The sequence below is a fragment of the Zootoca vivipara genome, chromosome 3 (genome assembly GCF_963506605.1).
Source record: "Zootoca vivipara chromosome 3, rZooViv1.1, whole genome shotgun sequence".
Lineage (NCBI taxonomy): Eukaryota > Metazoa > Chordata > Lepidosauria > Squamata > Lacertidae > Zootoca > Zootoca vivipara.
Window position 1 is genome coordinate 88,931,916 of NC_083278.1, and position 13,879 is coordinate 88,945,794.

General features: G+C 46.2%; 1 protein-coding gene across 2 annotated transcripts in view; it reads right to left on the reverse strand.

Annotated features, from left to right (window-relative positions):
* COQ8A (coenzyme Q8A) overlaps nucleotides 1–13,344 on the reverse strand; it is a 57,567-nt gene extending 44,223 nt beyond the window's left edge. The window contains exon 1 of one of the 2 annotated variants that reach the window (XM_035111470.2): nucleotides 13,208–13,344. The gene's annotated coding sequence lies outside the window, so the exon portion shown is untranslated. Of the gene's footprint in view, nucleotides 1–8,485; nucleotides 12,387–13,207 lie in introns of those variants that run through there. The other variant, XM_035111471.2, reaches the window with a different exon arrangement.
* Between the last annotated feature and the right edge of the window lie 535 nt (nucleotides 13,345–13,879).

Genomic DNA, 13,879 nt, shown 5'->3' on the forward strand with positions numbered 1-13,879 from the left:
CTTCCTTGGAATGAAAATGTCATAGAAACAGGGCTCTATCTTACGTTCACAGAGAGGCCCAATTCTGTTACCTTGACAAGTTAAATGTCAATGCAGGAATCTTTTGCCCAACGTGCGGTTCGAACACAGAACCTTGGGATTAAGTTTCTCATACTGTACCAACATGCTGTTGTGGGATGTGTTATTTTGGTATGTTATTATATATTGTTTTGCTATGCTATTATGAAATTGATTTTGTTGTGTTTGAAACGCATCCCTGTTTCTTTGTTGTAAGCCGCTTTGAGCAGGGTTTTTTTGTGTGGAAAAGCGGAATACAAATAAAATGAACGAATGAATGACTGGGAAAATCCAGGTTCAAATATCCACCCAGCCTTGGGACTCACAACAAAATGCTGTAGTGTAGAGTGCTCCTGTTCCAGGGTTCTCTTCAAGAGTAGCCTATTTCTTTTTCCAACCCCCGGTTTTCTGTTTTGCCCATCTCAAACAGCATCCTGTGACCACAGCAGATGCTCAGGGAGCTGTTTGGGGATCCCCACTCTTGGGGTTGTTTATCCAAAAATGTTTTTGTCCTTCTGCAAACCTTGAATTTCCCCCACCATGGATAGCTCAGTTGGTTAGAGCATGGTGCTGATAATACCAAGGTTGCAGGTTTGATCTCTGTATGGGGCAGCTGCATATTCCTGCATTGCAGGCAGTGGAACTAGATGATCCGCAAGGTCCCTTCTGACTTTACAATTCTATGGTTCTATGCCAGTTTCTCCCTCTTTTGTATGGACAGTGCCGTTTTGGCTACGTAAGGATTTCACTTTCAGAGAATGAGCTCACCATTAGCATATGATTGATTATAGATAGATGATAGATAGATAGTTAAGATAGACACATACATGCAGGGATCTAGAAATAATGGGCTGAACCCTGACTTTAAATGCAAGCAAAGCTTCTCAGGACATCACATATGCAACAGACTGAGCACCATAGCAGCCAATAGCACGTGGTTATTATGAACCAGCACAATCCCTTAGACACCCTTGGCTTGCAACAGGGCTAAGGCTACAGAGGCACTGCACAGCAGACGTGCAGCTCCCTAAGCAAACCATCAACCCTAAAGAGAAAAACAGAGTGACTCAGCTTCTTCCAGCAGATCTTTGACCCTCAGAGTGGTTTTGACAAACCCATCTCTATGTGGACAGGAAACAATCGGTTCATTATCAACAGAGCGCTGCTGACAAACTGGCCCTGTTTATATTATCATCAGGAAGATTCTAACCTCCTCCTACCCATTTGAGATCAACAGCAGGTTTTGTTTTCCAAGTGCACAGACTGCCCTTTCTCCTCTGCCTTCCCCCCCCCCCAACATATCTGGGCTATTTATCGTTTCACATCATTTTCAGCAATGCTGAAAATGCTTCCCCCTATCTCAGCGTGAATGAATGCAGATTGCACAGGATAATAGATCCTGGATCTGTACCAATTACTGCACAAGGCATATCTTTTTAAAAAGAAAGAAAAAAATCAAATAAAAGGACAGCAGACTATTCTCCTTGCTGTGCCTTGGATTTCAAAGTCTACTGAACTCTTGTGGACTCTTATCAAGAAATACAGCAGAAAAGACTTTGATTCCCAGCAACTATTGTGCATGAAGTATTCTATGGAGATTTACTATGTTGAAAAACAAGGACATGTTGGAGGATTTTCTTCCTTCCAGAAGAGTAGGTACATCATCATTAAAAGAGCAGAAAGCGCCCTACCGTAGGCTGGGTTACACAATCACTTTGCCCTTTCCCTATTTCATTTGCATCAATGTTTGGAGCACTTGGAACAAATCAAACATAAAAATGAGATTCTGAAGCAGAGAAGAGCCCAGGTTAAGCAAAGGCTTCCCTCAATCCTCAAACTCTGATCACAGACCAAAGACCTGTGCATAGCAAAATCAGATCCTTTCATTTGACAAAAATTCCCTCCCCCTATACTTCTGGTGACAGTTGGCTCTCCTGGATCAAGAGCCCACCCATGAGCTCAAGGACAGCAATTGGGGGCTAACCTGTGGTGGCTCTCTAGATATTCTGGAATACAGCTGTGTGGTGGCTGTTGCAATGGGGTTTATGGCTGGGTTCAATTGCCAAGCTGTCAAGATGGGGTTGGTTACAAATATTATAAAATAGGGTGGGTTACGGTCGTTTTTCTAAAACCACCAACAAAAATAAAGTTGTCTGTAACTGGGTACAGTGGTACCTCTGGTTATGAACTTAGTTCGTTCCAGGTACTCAACTAGAGCACATAGTTATTTCCCAAAGTTGCTGAAAGACCGAAGCCCACTGGTAGGGACCCAGGTGGCGCTGTGGTTAAACCACTGAGCCTAGGGCTTGCTGATCAGAAGGTCGGCGGTTCGAATCCCTGTGATGGGGTGAGCTCCCGTTGCTTGGTCCCAGCTCCTGCCAACCTAGCAGTTCGAAAGCACGTCAAAATGCAAGTAGATAAATAGGAACCGCTACAGCGGGAAGGTAAACGGCGTTTCCATGTGCTGCTCTGGTTTGCCAGAAGCGGCTTTGTCATGCTGGCCACATGACCTGGAAGCTGTACGCCGGCTCCCTCGGCCAATAATGCGAGATGAGCACGCAACCCCAGAGTCGGTCACGATTGGACCTAATAGTCAGGGGTCCCTTTACCTTACGGTCGTTTTTCTAAAACCACCAACAAAAATAAAGTTGTCTGTAACTGGGTACAGTGGTACCTCTGGTTATGAACTTAGTTCGTTCCAGGTACTCAACTAGAGCACATAGTTATTTCCCAAAGTTGCTGAAAGACCGAAGCCCACTGCCAACAAGTCATAGCCAGTTAAGGACAGTTTTCTCCTTAAAAGGCCTGAGGCAACAGAAAGATTGGGGTAAAAATCCAACCCAGGAGAAAGCACGCCAACTGCTTTATTTTAGGCAGAGACACATCAGTAGAGTAAGTATGAATGTTCTGGACCGGCAACTCTATTTACATCATCATGATTAGGTCAGGTCAGACATTTTCTAGGGATGTGCAAAATTGTAGCCATCAGCTGCATGCCTGGAATTAACGCAGGCTCCTTTATGCTGGTCATGGATCTAGAAATAATTCACTTACACCCAATTAGGCTCAGTATTACAAAACTGCAGCCTACTCATCGCCGGCCACCCGCTCCAAACAAGTAGCCGGCATGCTCCTGCTAGGATAATGTCCACAAGCCAATTACAGCTTACTTACTCTGATGGAAATATTGGCATCAGTGCCTTGACTTCAGCAGCAGAAACAGACCAAAGAAAGAAACTAGTATGAATCAATTTTGGGGGGGGGGACCCCAAGTATGGGTTCAGAAGTGGGAATGGGCAATAAGAACTCAATCTGTGCCTGAGCAATGAGTTTGTTAGAGGCGTGGTCCGCACAAGACAGTGAGACATGGGGTTTGTTCTCAGCTCATGCCTGGAAAGGAGAACACTTAAGCATGAGTCCCGGTTCTGATGAATCACTAAGCCAAACAGCAGTGAAATGGACCAGGAGGTGCAGTAAAGAGGGCTACAAGTTCTTCTCCGAGAGCCTGCATGTTCGTGCAATCCCTAAACCAAATTGAGGAGTCACACTCCAGTCAGCTGATTTATTGCACTCGGTAGAGCCCTATTGGCTCCATGTGTCACCTGATTCCTACTGAGCCAGCAGATGCAACATGGTTCTCTAGCTATCACAGTAGTAGTGGTAGTGCAGAAGCACCTCCTCTGTCACAAAGAAGCCACTTGGTCCTCCTGCTGGACTCCTGGGTCCATGACGCCTCTCACCTTTACAGCACTGCCTCTCATTCTTTCTAAAACAGAGAGGAGGTTCCTGTGGCCCTCAATATATAGCTGGACTACAACTCCCATCATCCTTGGTCATGGTGCCCGGGGTTGATAGGAGTTGCAGTGCAACAACATATGGGAGGCAACAGGGACCCTATCCCAGCTCCAACCCCAGGACTTTTCCATTGCTCACATTGTTCAAAAAGTGAGGTGAACATTTGGATTTTACCATTTTACGTTCTGTACAGTGAAGCTAGGAAAACCCAACTTCAACTTGTGCCTCAAAATTGACAGTGCACTGTTAGAAACCTATTTCTCATAACACATAGTTTGTTAAGTCCCAAGGTTTCCCTTTAAAAAGTAGGAACCCTTTTTTTCCCTCCCAGAGGATTTCAACTTAGTTAAAGCAATTTGTTTCTACAAAAGCTATAAAGAACAAAAGATCCCTCTCATAACATCAGTTGCTTAATAGGACAAGACCACTCTATACAAACTGTCACAAGTCTGCCAATTGCTGCATTACTTTCTATCAAAGATTTAGCTTCCCCATCAGTAGCAAACAAAGCTCAATTATGTGCAGAGGGCCTAATACAGAGAATTCTCAACATGCAATATTTTTTTCTGTCACAGGCAGGAGAGTCAAGGGTGCTTTCACACAAATTGGCCCCATGTTAGATAATCAGTTCATTTCACAACAGCAGCCACAAATACATCACTGTGGATGTCTAAAATTTAGTGAAATTCAACATTTACTTGTCAACAATAATGGCAAGTGATAATAATTCAAGCAAACTGTGCTTGAAAGTGCTTGAAAACTGACTCACCAATTAACATTAGCAGACATCCAAATGTAGACTATCAACATTAAATCCTCCTCCTCTTTCCCCAAGTTCTGCCAGCCCTGAAAACAACTCTTTTTAAACAAGCCTTTGATTCTGTTGCTATTTAATTTTCTCAGTTGCTATCCCTGGATCCCTTCTGTAGTGCTCCTTTTACATCTGACTCACGGTATTTTATCTAGCTATCTTGGGGATAGGATATTATCCAATTGTATTTTTTGTGATCTGCTTTTATAGTTTGCTGGCCTCTTTTGAGCATCTCCTTCGGAGAAGGAGAACTAGATATAAATTTCTGCATAAACAAACACACTAGCACAATCAGTGCGGACTTTGCCTACTGGCAGTTCGTTTCCAACTGACAACTCACCATATAAGAACAATTTAAAGTGGACACACTGTTCACCTGCGGAGACAGCCAGAACATACTTTTTTTTGTTTTTTGCAATAAGAGATGCAAACTATGCTGAATATTGTAAGTACATAGCACACTGCACACTAACTCCACACATGCAAATTAGGTATCCAGGAAAAGATTAGTCACCTTAACAGCAGACTGTGAAATTCAACTGGTGCTCTTGCCTCTTTAGCATGGCAGCCTCTGCATCCCAGCTTCCACCCTGTTCTGAAACCAATTCTCTGGAACTGGTTTTAGGGATACTGAGAGGAGAAGGAAGTTTGGGGGGGGGATGAATCACCTCCCCCACTCTTCATTAGTGAAGGCACCTGCTTCCATGAGCACAAAAGCACCAACTAGATTTTATCCCGGTGTATTCCCTCAATGGTCGTTATCCAACTAGGCACGGGTTATGGGAAGACAAGTTATGAAAATGCAGTGTTTTATTACAAAAAGCCACAGTATTGAACCATATAGCTCACTTTCTTATATATGGGGCAAAACACCTTTTACATAATGAAGCCCCGATCCTACAGTTACTAGTTCACTCTCAAAATATTCAGCGACCTTTACAACACGCGCACAGTTTGGCTTCTAAGAGGTCTTGCTCTTTCCAGTCCACACAATGCATGGATCTCAACCTCTCAATAGTCACCTGCTTTCCAAAATAGTTTACTGCTGCAGAAGATTAGGGTTCAGTAATACAGCTGTGGACATCGATGTGGACATACAGCTTGTAGGCTTTTTCAGACAGAGATACAGATACAGGTATATACAAGTACAAAGTATCTCTGTTGCTCCAGCAATTCAGTACAGTACATAACACAGGCGCCAACTCACTTCTGAGTGAGAGATTTTACTTTCTCTTTAGTGAGAGATTTTACTTTCTTGGGCTCGTTGATCACTGCAGATGGTGACAGCAGTCACGAAATTAAAAGACGCCTGCTTTTTGGGAGAAAAGCAATGACAAACCTAGACAGCATCTTAAAAAGCAGAGACATCACCTTGCCTACAAAGGTCCGTATAGTTAAAGCTATGGTTTTCCCAGTAGTGATGTATGGAAGTGAGAGCTGGACCATAAAGAAGGAAAGATTGAGGGCACAAGGAGAAGGGGACGACAGAGGATGAGATGGTTGGACAGTGTTCTCAAAGCTACGGACATGAGTTTGACCAAACTGCGGGAGGCAGTGCAAGACAGGAGTGCCTGGCGTGCTATGGTCCATGGGGTCACGAAGAGTCGGACACGACTAAACGACTAAACAACAACAACAACAACTCACTTCTGAAGACTGACCCTGACACACTACACAAAAACCCTGAACCAAAAGAGCCTTAATCACTGACATGCCTTAATCTCTTATACAGACAGCACTGGGCTGTTGCCATAGCAACTGGCTTGCCTGACCTTGCACCTGTTGGCTTATCTCAGAACATGGAGTAAATTGTGCTCATTAAGGAAATTAACCACTTCCTCCATGTTCAGTTCCTCCAACAAATTCAACAGAGGGAAGATAGATGAAGTGGGAAGCAGGGTAAATTGGGAAGTGGTTGTTTCAGTTGCATGTGTTATAGTGAGGTACAGAAACTAGGAGACTAACAGTCTCCTGCCAAAGGCTTCACAGAAAATATGTTTTTTAAAGGGAGAGATGGCATAATGCAAATATTCTGGCAAGAGTTCCAAGTTTACGGGGCAGCAAGCAATAAAATAAAGAATTTAAGGAAGCAGGAGCTCTTATATGACAGTGGGAAAATGGGAGAGCTGGAGCAGCAAAGATCAGAGGCAGGGATGTCTATGTGGACTTGAATGGAAATTAGTTTGCACTCCAACGAGGTTGGGTAGAGAGTTACCTTCTACTGCCTTGTACAGTGGTACCTCTGGTTACGAACTTAATCCGTTCCAGAGGTCCGTTCTTAAGCTGAAACTGTTCTTATCCTGAGGCGCACTTTCGCTAATGGGGCCTCCTGCTGCATGCACGCCAGAGGCACACGATTTCCGTTCGCATCCTGAGGCAAAGTTCACAGCCAGGAGCAGCTATTTCTGGGTTAGCGGAGCTTGTAACCTGAAGCATTCGTAAGCAGAAGAGTTCATAACCAGAAGTACCACTGTATAGGAATATCTCCTTCAGCATCCTGAAACAATTATATGAGGGCAGCTGACTCTATTTGCCCCATCACCTAGGCAAGTTCCCACTCTTGCCAAACCAGAACTGCAGACAGGAAGACCTGTGCCAGCACAGGAAATATTACCTACACAAAGTCCCAAAAGAAATACATGCACTCTGGAGTTCCAGACAATTTTAAGACCAATAAGGAGACCAAGGAAGGCCTGACCTATTTTTAAAAGCTCCTTTCAGTAACATTAGAACATACTGGGTTGTTACCTGTTTGCAACTAGTAACATGGGCACAAAGAGGCCAGGCAACTTCAGAGATGTGCAAATAAAGCTGAGAAATGACTGGAAGGAATTTAACAGCAACACAAATGCTATATTAAAGATGGCTAATAAGCAATACAAAAGTAACACCCGAGTGCACTTCTACATTAGATTCATGCTGTAACTCCTAGTGATTTTCTAGTAAATAGAAAGCATAAGCATATTTTATAGGAAGACGCTTACTAGTCTGGAAACTTGGGGAGGGACAAGGAAGGGGGGGTTAAAGCACAGCTCCATATTTCCTATCTTCATTCTCCACAATCCTTAACAACAAGGGCTAAAATAGTAGAAACCTCCAAGCTCTTCAATCTGTCAGGCATGGTGTGAAATAATATCCCAGAACCACCTGCCTTTAAGTTGCCTATTTTGGGGAGGAGAGGGCCAAAAAGAATTCTTCTTGCTGTAAAGATTCAAGGTCTATTCTTAGTCTTTTAAATATTGCAAATTAAGCAGTTGCCTGTGACAGCACATGGAAAAGAAAAGCATCTGGCGTCTGCTTTTATATATACAGGCACGATACACATCTCCAATGTGTCAAATAATAGTAAGTTGGGAATAAAATGGAACAGCTAACACGGTTGTATGGGAACCCTTGACTGCTCTCCCCATCTCCTGCATTTCATCACTGAATTCAAATAAGATAAAGAAGCAACACTGTTGGTTGTTGTGGCTTCCCAAGGTCATCATTTTTGGCTCATACACGCAAACAGTGCAAGATAAATGATTACGAACGTATTTTATCTCAGTTTTCAAAGTCACAAGGGTCACGGCTTTCAACCCTGGTCAAGTCATAGAAAGATATGCATGTTATTTATGCAGATTTGGCCTGCAGTAAGAGTCGCACTATCAGCAGTGATTAAAGGGATCCTTGTAAAGAAACGTGAGCAACCCTGAAGTCTCTTAGATCGAAGACATGAAACCACAGTCTTCTACATTATCATTTCCTCCCTCTGAAAGAAACAGTCTTTGCCTTCCTGACATTTGCCGTCTCTCTCTGATAAAACTCACCAAGGGAACTCACCTTCCCTTTTCTGTCTCCAGCACCTGGCGTTGAAATGAGGGGCAGGCGGGCTCGTCAACCTGGGAAGGTAGCCCATCCAGGAGAAGAAAAACTCTGATCCTTGTGGGATATCTTCAGAAGAAGAAAAGTCTAAGCAGTAAACCCAACAGAATCCAGAGTGGAGTCCTTCCAGGAACTCGCTGCAGCCAAGCTGGTGCCAAACATATTGCTCTGCTTTCCTTTCAACCACATCAACGAGGCCACAAACTGCAGGTGTGGGGAATCCTTTTCAACCCAAGGGCCACAGTCCTCTTCTGAGCAACTTTCCAGGGGCCACATGTCAGTGATGGGCAGGGCCGCAGGCAAATGTGGAATGGAGTAATGAAATGGAAGTTCAACCTCTGTAGTCAGCTACTTTCTATATTCTCACACACTCTTTTTTAATCCTCCATTCAAGCAAGTGATGGCAGCCAGGCAAACAAGACTCATGGAGGGTGCAAAGTAGGGTCAGTGAGGGCGTTGACCTAGGGGAGGGGGGCATGTCCAGAGCAGTGGGCAGATCAAAGTCCTGAGAGCCAGACAGAGCTGCTTCCAGCATTCCAAATTTCGCCAGGCACATTTTGCACCTGGCTATCAGCCACGTGCGACCAAGTGAAGAAGTCCAAGCACGAGAATGGCACCTGATGTCTTCACCATCTGGAAGTTAGGCTCATTGGATCTGGACTGCTTTCACACACTAGCAACACATCCTATGGAATTCTACCTGCTATATTTTATCTGCACAATGAAAACAAATTTCAGGAACCAAAAACTTGTATTCAAAAATATGACTTTCGAGCCGTCTGGCCCCAAAATGGCAAGTAGGCATTCCATTGTGGCGACTGTAGCCCTGGTTTAGCTTGTATATCTGAGTTTCTAACACTGGAGTGTTCAGAGGGGCACATTCAAGCCTGGGGTCCAAGGCCCCACAACTCTCTGACACAGAGAGACCCCTTTGGCTGCCCATGGCTGGTGAATGCGTATCTAACGTAGTAACATCAATGAAGTAAGGTAAAGGTAAAGGGACCCCTGACCGTTAGGTCCAGTCGTGGACGACTGTGGGGCTGCGGCACTCATCTCACTTTACTAGCCGAGGGAGCCAGCGTACAGCTTCCAGGTCATGTGGCCAGCATGACTAAGCCGCTTCTGGCAAACCAGAGCAGCACACGGAAACACCGTTTACCTTCCCACCAGAGCAGTACCTATTTAACGACTTGCACTTTGACATGCTTTTGAACTGCTAGGTGGGCAGGAGCATGGACCAAGCAACGGGAGCAAACCCCATCGCAGGGATTCGAACCGCCAACCTGCTGATCAGCAAGCCCTAGGCTCTGTGGTTTAACCCACAGCACCACCCGCGTCCCTATCAATGAAGTAGAAAGGCTGAATTCTTAAGACTTTAAAAGTTCAACTGTTGTCAGTCTGCAAGACGAATAAGCAGCATCTGGTTTCCCTCTAGAACAAAAACTAAGAGAACAAACAACTTTCCACAAAGGTGATGCTAAGCAGAGTTCTACAACTTTGCACACAAGCATCTACTGTTCAATTGTTTGTTGCGTAAAGTAACTATATAGGATAATGCTATCTTTATTGCTGTTGCTTTTGTACTGGAAGAATGGGTTTAAGAGTTGTTACTTTTTTCATTTTATTGTTTATAAACATGTCTTTATAGGGCAAGTTACAACTAAGGCTACCAAGTCAATAAAAATACTCAGCCAGCCAACTAAATTCTCCCAGAGGCAAGTGTAGGTCTGTGACCAAAGTCTTTGAAGTACCTAGCGATTGCTGTGATCCCTTGACTCCAGGTGATCATCAGACAGGCAGGGTTTTTCTTTGTCAGGATCTTTTCCCTCTATGCAGTCCATTTATGCCACAAACACATCTGGGACAGGTAGTAAGGTGTTTGTGCAGTAGTCATTTCTGCACACTTATCTGCAAGGCTGGTCATAGTAGAGCCAAGGTCTGTGCACATGCAGTTATGGGAAGTTTTCAATTCCTCTGGCTAATAAACTATATTCTGCTTGCAAGCTTTCCATGGGCATCTGGCCAGGCAATGTGAAAACAGGATGGCTAGACTAGACGTGCCGTGCCATTGGCCTGATCCAGCAGGACTCTTCCTAAGCTCTCAGACAAAATAAGTCCCCTCCTTTTTCCCTTTCACTTGCTCAAGTGACAGAATACAGGATTTGCAAGAAGGGGAATACCAAGTATTAAGCGGATCAAGAGAGCATCTACAAGAGAGCTACCGGTATATCCACAGCAAATATAGAAAAATATGAATCACAGCCCTTTAGATGTTCGCATTTACCCTAATCACTGGAAGGAACACCAATTCATCAGGTCTGGAATACAAGCAGACACACTGTGTACATCAGGCAACCGGCAAGAGCCACAACCTACACAGCAGGTGCGTTAAACAAACACTGACATCACTCACTTAAAATGTTCAGTCACCATCGCATTGCCGCTAATACACAGCAGGTAAATTGTGCTTTTCTTCACTTCTTCTCAATGCAATGGGGAATTATTAAATATACTCTAATATACATTTATTCAATACACCAAAAGAAACCTTTCGTTTTTCTATCCAAGGCTTTTTGCAATGCAGAGTATTTAGGCTTGTGCCACCAAGTCATACAAGCAGCTCTGGGTCAATGGTACAGAGCTGGCTCACCTCAGGAGCAAGGCAAGGTTAATCAGGCTGACTGGAAAGAGGATTGCCTTAGTGCATATTATATTTAGGCTCAAGATGGACATATTGCACAGAGACAGCTGGCAAATTCAAATCTGTAACACTCAAGTAATGGGGGTGGGGGAACAATCCAAATAAAAGTGTGGGAAGTTAGGGGAATGGAAGAGGCTAGAAGTGAGAAAGGATGGCACTAGTGGAATGCACCCTGTTCTGGATGAATGTGGTCACACTCCCCTTGAAGAAGCACAGAAGCAGGTGTGCAGCTTGGGGGTATTTCTGTATGGAACACCATCAGTGGAGGCACAAGTGGGTTCAGTGGCACAGAATGCCTTCTAGCAACTTTGACCAATAGCACAGTTGCAACCCTACCTGGACAGGGATAACCTGGGTTCAGTTGTCTACGCTCTGATTACCTCCTGGTTAGACTACTACAATGCACTGTATGTGGGACTGCCTTTGAAGACAGGTCAGAAGCTACAGCTAGTGCAGGACTACTTAGCAGAGGTAAATAACTAACCAAAACATTAAGGTGGAAACATGTAACACTGGTTCTGACCCAACTGCGTTGGCTTGCCAATTTGTTTCTGGGACCAATTGCTGGTTTTGACCTTTAAAGCCTTATACAATTCAGGACTGCTATATCTAAAAGACTGCCTTTCCCCATATGAACTTGCCAGGACCGAGAGGCTATTATCTGAAGCTCTTCTCTACATGCCACCTTCACAGGGTGACAAGAAAATGGGCCTTCTCTGAAGTACCGTAGCCCCTGATTATGGAAGTAGCCTCTGTTCAAGAAGGCCCACTGTTTAAGAAGGCCTTTGACAAACACATTTTTGTTTTCAAGGTCATTTGGACATCATCGGAACATTTGATATTATCATTATTACTATATTGTACTATAATATATTGTATGATTGAATTTATTTACAGTAATGTTTATGTGAGTTTACTATAGCATTTTTACTTTAGTTGCAAATCACTTTGTGGCCGTTTTGGTGGAAAGCAATGCATAAAAAATTAAGAAACCTAACCTAGCAAGGAAAAATGGTTCCATATGTTTATGGGGGGGCGGGATTTAGCTACTTTTTGCATTCAGGATCGCCTGCCACATAGCATGTGGCTTCTGAAAACCAAACTAATAGCTTTCTGGAAGGGGACTTCGAAAGAGAATTTCCTCCTCTCTCCCCGCCCCTACTTACTGGCCTGCACAGCTTGAATCCTTCGGATCTAGTGGTTTTACCTTCTTTGTTTCTATCGACGCTTTCTAAGCATTTCCTTGGCAGGCGTAAAATGGTTTCAGACAGAGCCCTTCCATCTGACAACCAGACACTTTGAAATACGCTACATATTTTTACAAAGAAAAACGCCGTCCACTAAAGAGAAACGAATATAGCAGGCCTGGGGAGATTTGGGGAGGGGAGGGGGCTGCAGATTGGGACGATGGACATTAACAAATACAAGGTATAGGGATGGGGGTTGCAGCAGCAGCTGCTGCCGCCCCACGGACGAGCAAAGCAGGAAAGAGCGCCACGCCTCCTGTTTCGAGCTCCGGCCCTGCAAAGACCGTGTCCGGCGCGAGGTGCGGCCCTTCCACTCTCCGTTAGCGGCAGCCCGTCCCCCGCTGCAGTCGGCACCGACGTGCAACCCCGGGGTCGTCCCGCTCGCTTCGCCCACCACCCGCAAGCACTTGAGAGGGCTGCAAAGGGGAGCCGAAACCCTCCCTACCGTTAACAGAGCGCATCTGGCCCGGCGCCACTTAAAAGTCTCCCCGCCGGGATCCGGCCCTACCTTGGGTGGAAGGGGTGTGCGCTTAGAGGAAGAGGTCGTCTACTGGAAACGGCTTCTTCCCCACCCACCCGCGCCCCTTTCTGGGCCTCGTGCATAGGGACGGGCGTCGCGCTGAGGAAAAGCTGGGCTCCCACCTTTCCCCGCTGGCGCAAGCGCGCTTCCCACCCCACCCGCCGTACAAAATGCAAGGGGGCCGCTCCCCGCCGTACCCCTCGCTCGCTTACCTCCCCGGGCAGGAGAGCTTTGCAGCACCAGCACCAGCAGCGTCGTGCCCGCTTGGCGACTCCGTTCGCCTCCGCCCCGCGGCACCACGAGGTGCGCGAGCTTGTTTACCAACTCGCGTTTCCCTTCCCCCCCCCCCTTCCTGCACCGCCCCGTCGGCTGGAGACCCCCGCGGCCAGGCTCCGCCCCTCGCGCGCCTATTGGTTCTGCCGTAACCACCGCCCTCCCCTGCCCGGGGATTAGCGCGAGAGCCGAGGTTGCCACGCCGCTGGGAGCGTGTTCGGCTCGTGGGGCCCGCGCTCTGGCCAATGGGAAGCCGGGGCGGACGGAGCTTCCGCCAATCCCCAGGCGGCGTGTCCGCTCGTCCGTTCCCCCACGCCGCCCCCAGCACGGGGGACGCTGCTCGCTCCGACGCGGTGGCGGGAGGGCTGGGCATGGATGCGGAGAGGAGGAGGAGGGTCGGTGCATGTGCAGCGGGGCACGTTGCTGTTGCCGCCGTGCGCTTCTTTCCTCCCCCCCTCCGGGGTTGTGCTTCGTCGTCCCCGCCCTCGGACAAAGCTGAGGTTCCCGGACTCCCTGTCTAACAAAGGCCGCATTCCCAAAAGCTCCTGTCTGCCGCCCTGAATTTACGTGTCTCCCTGCACGTATCTGCACAGCACAGGGCATTTCAGTGC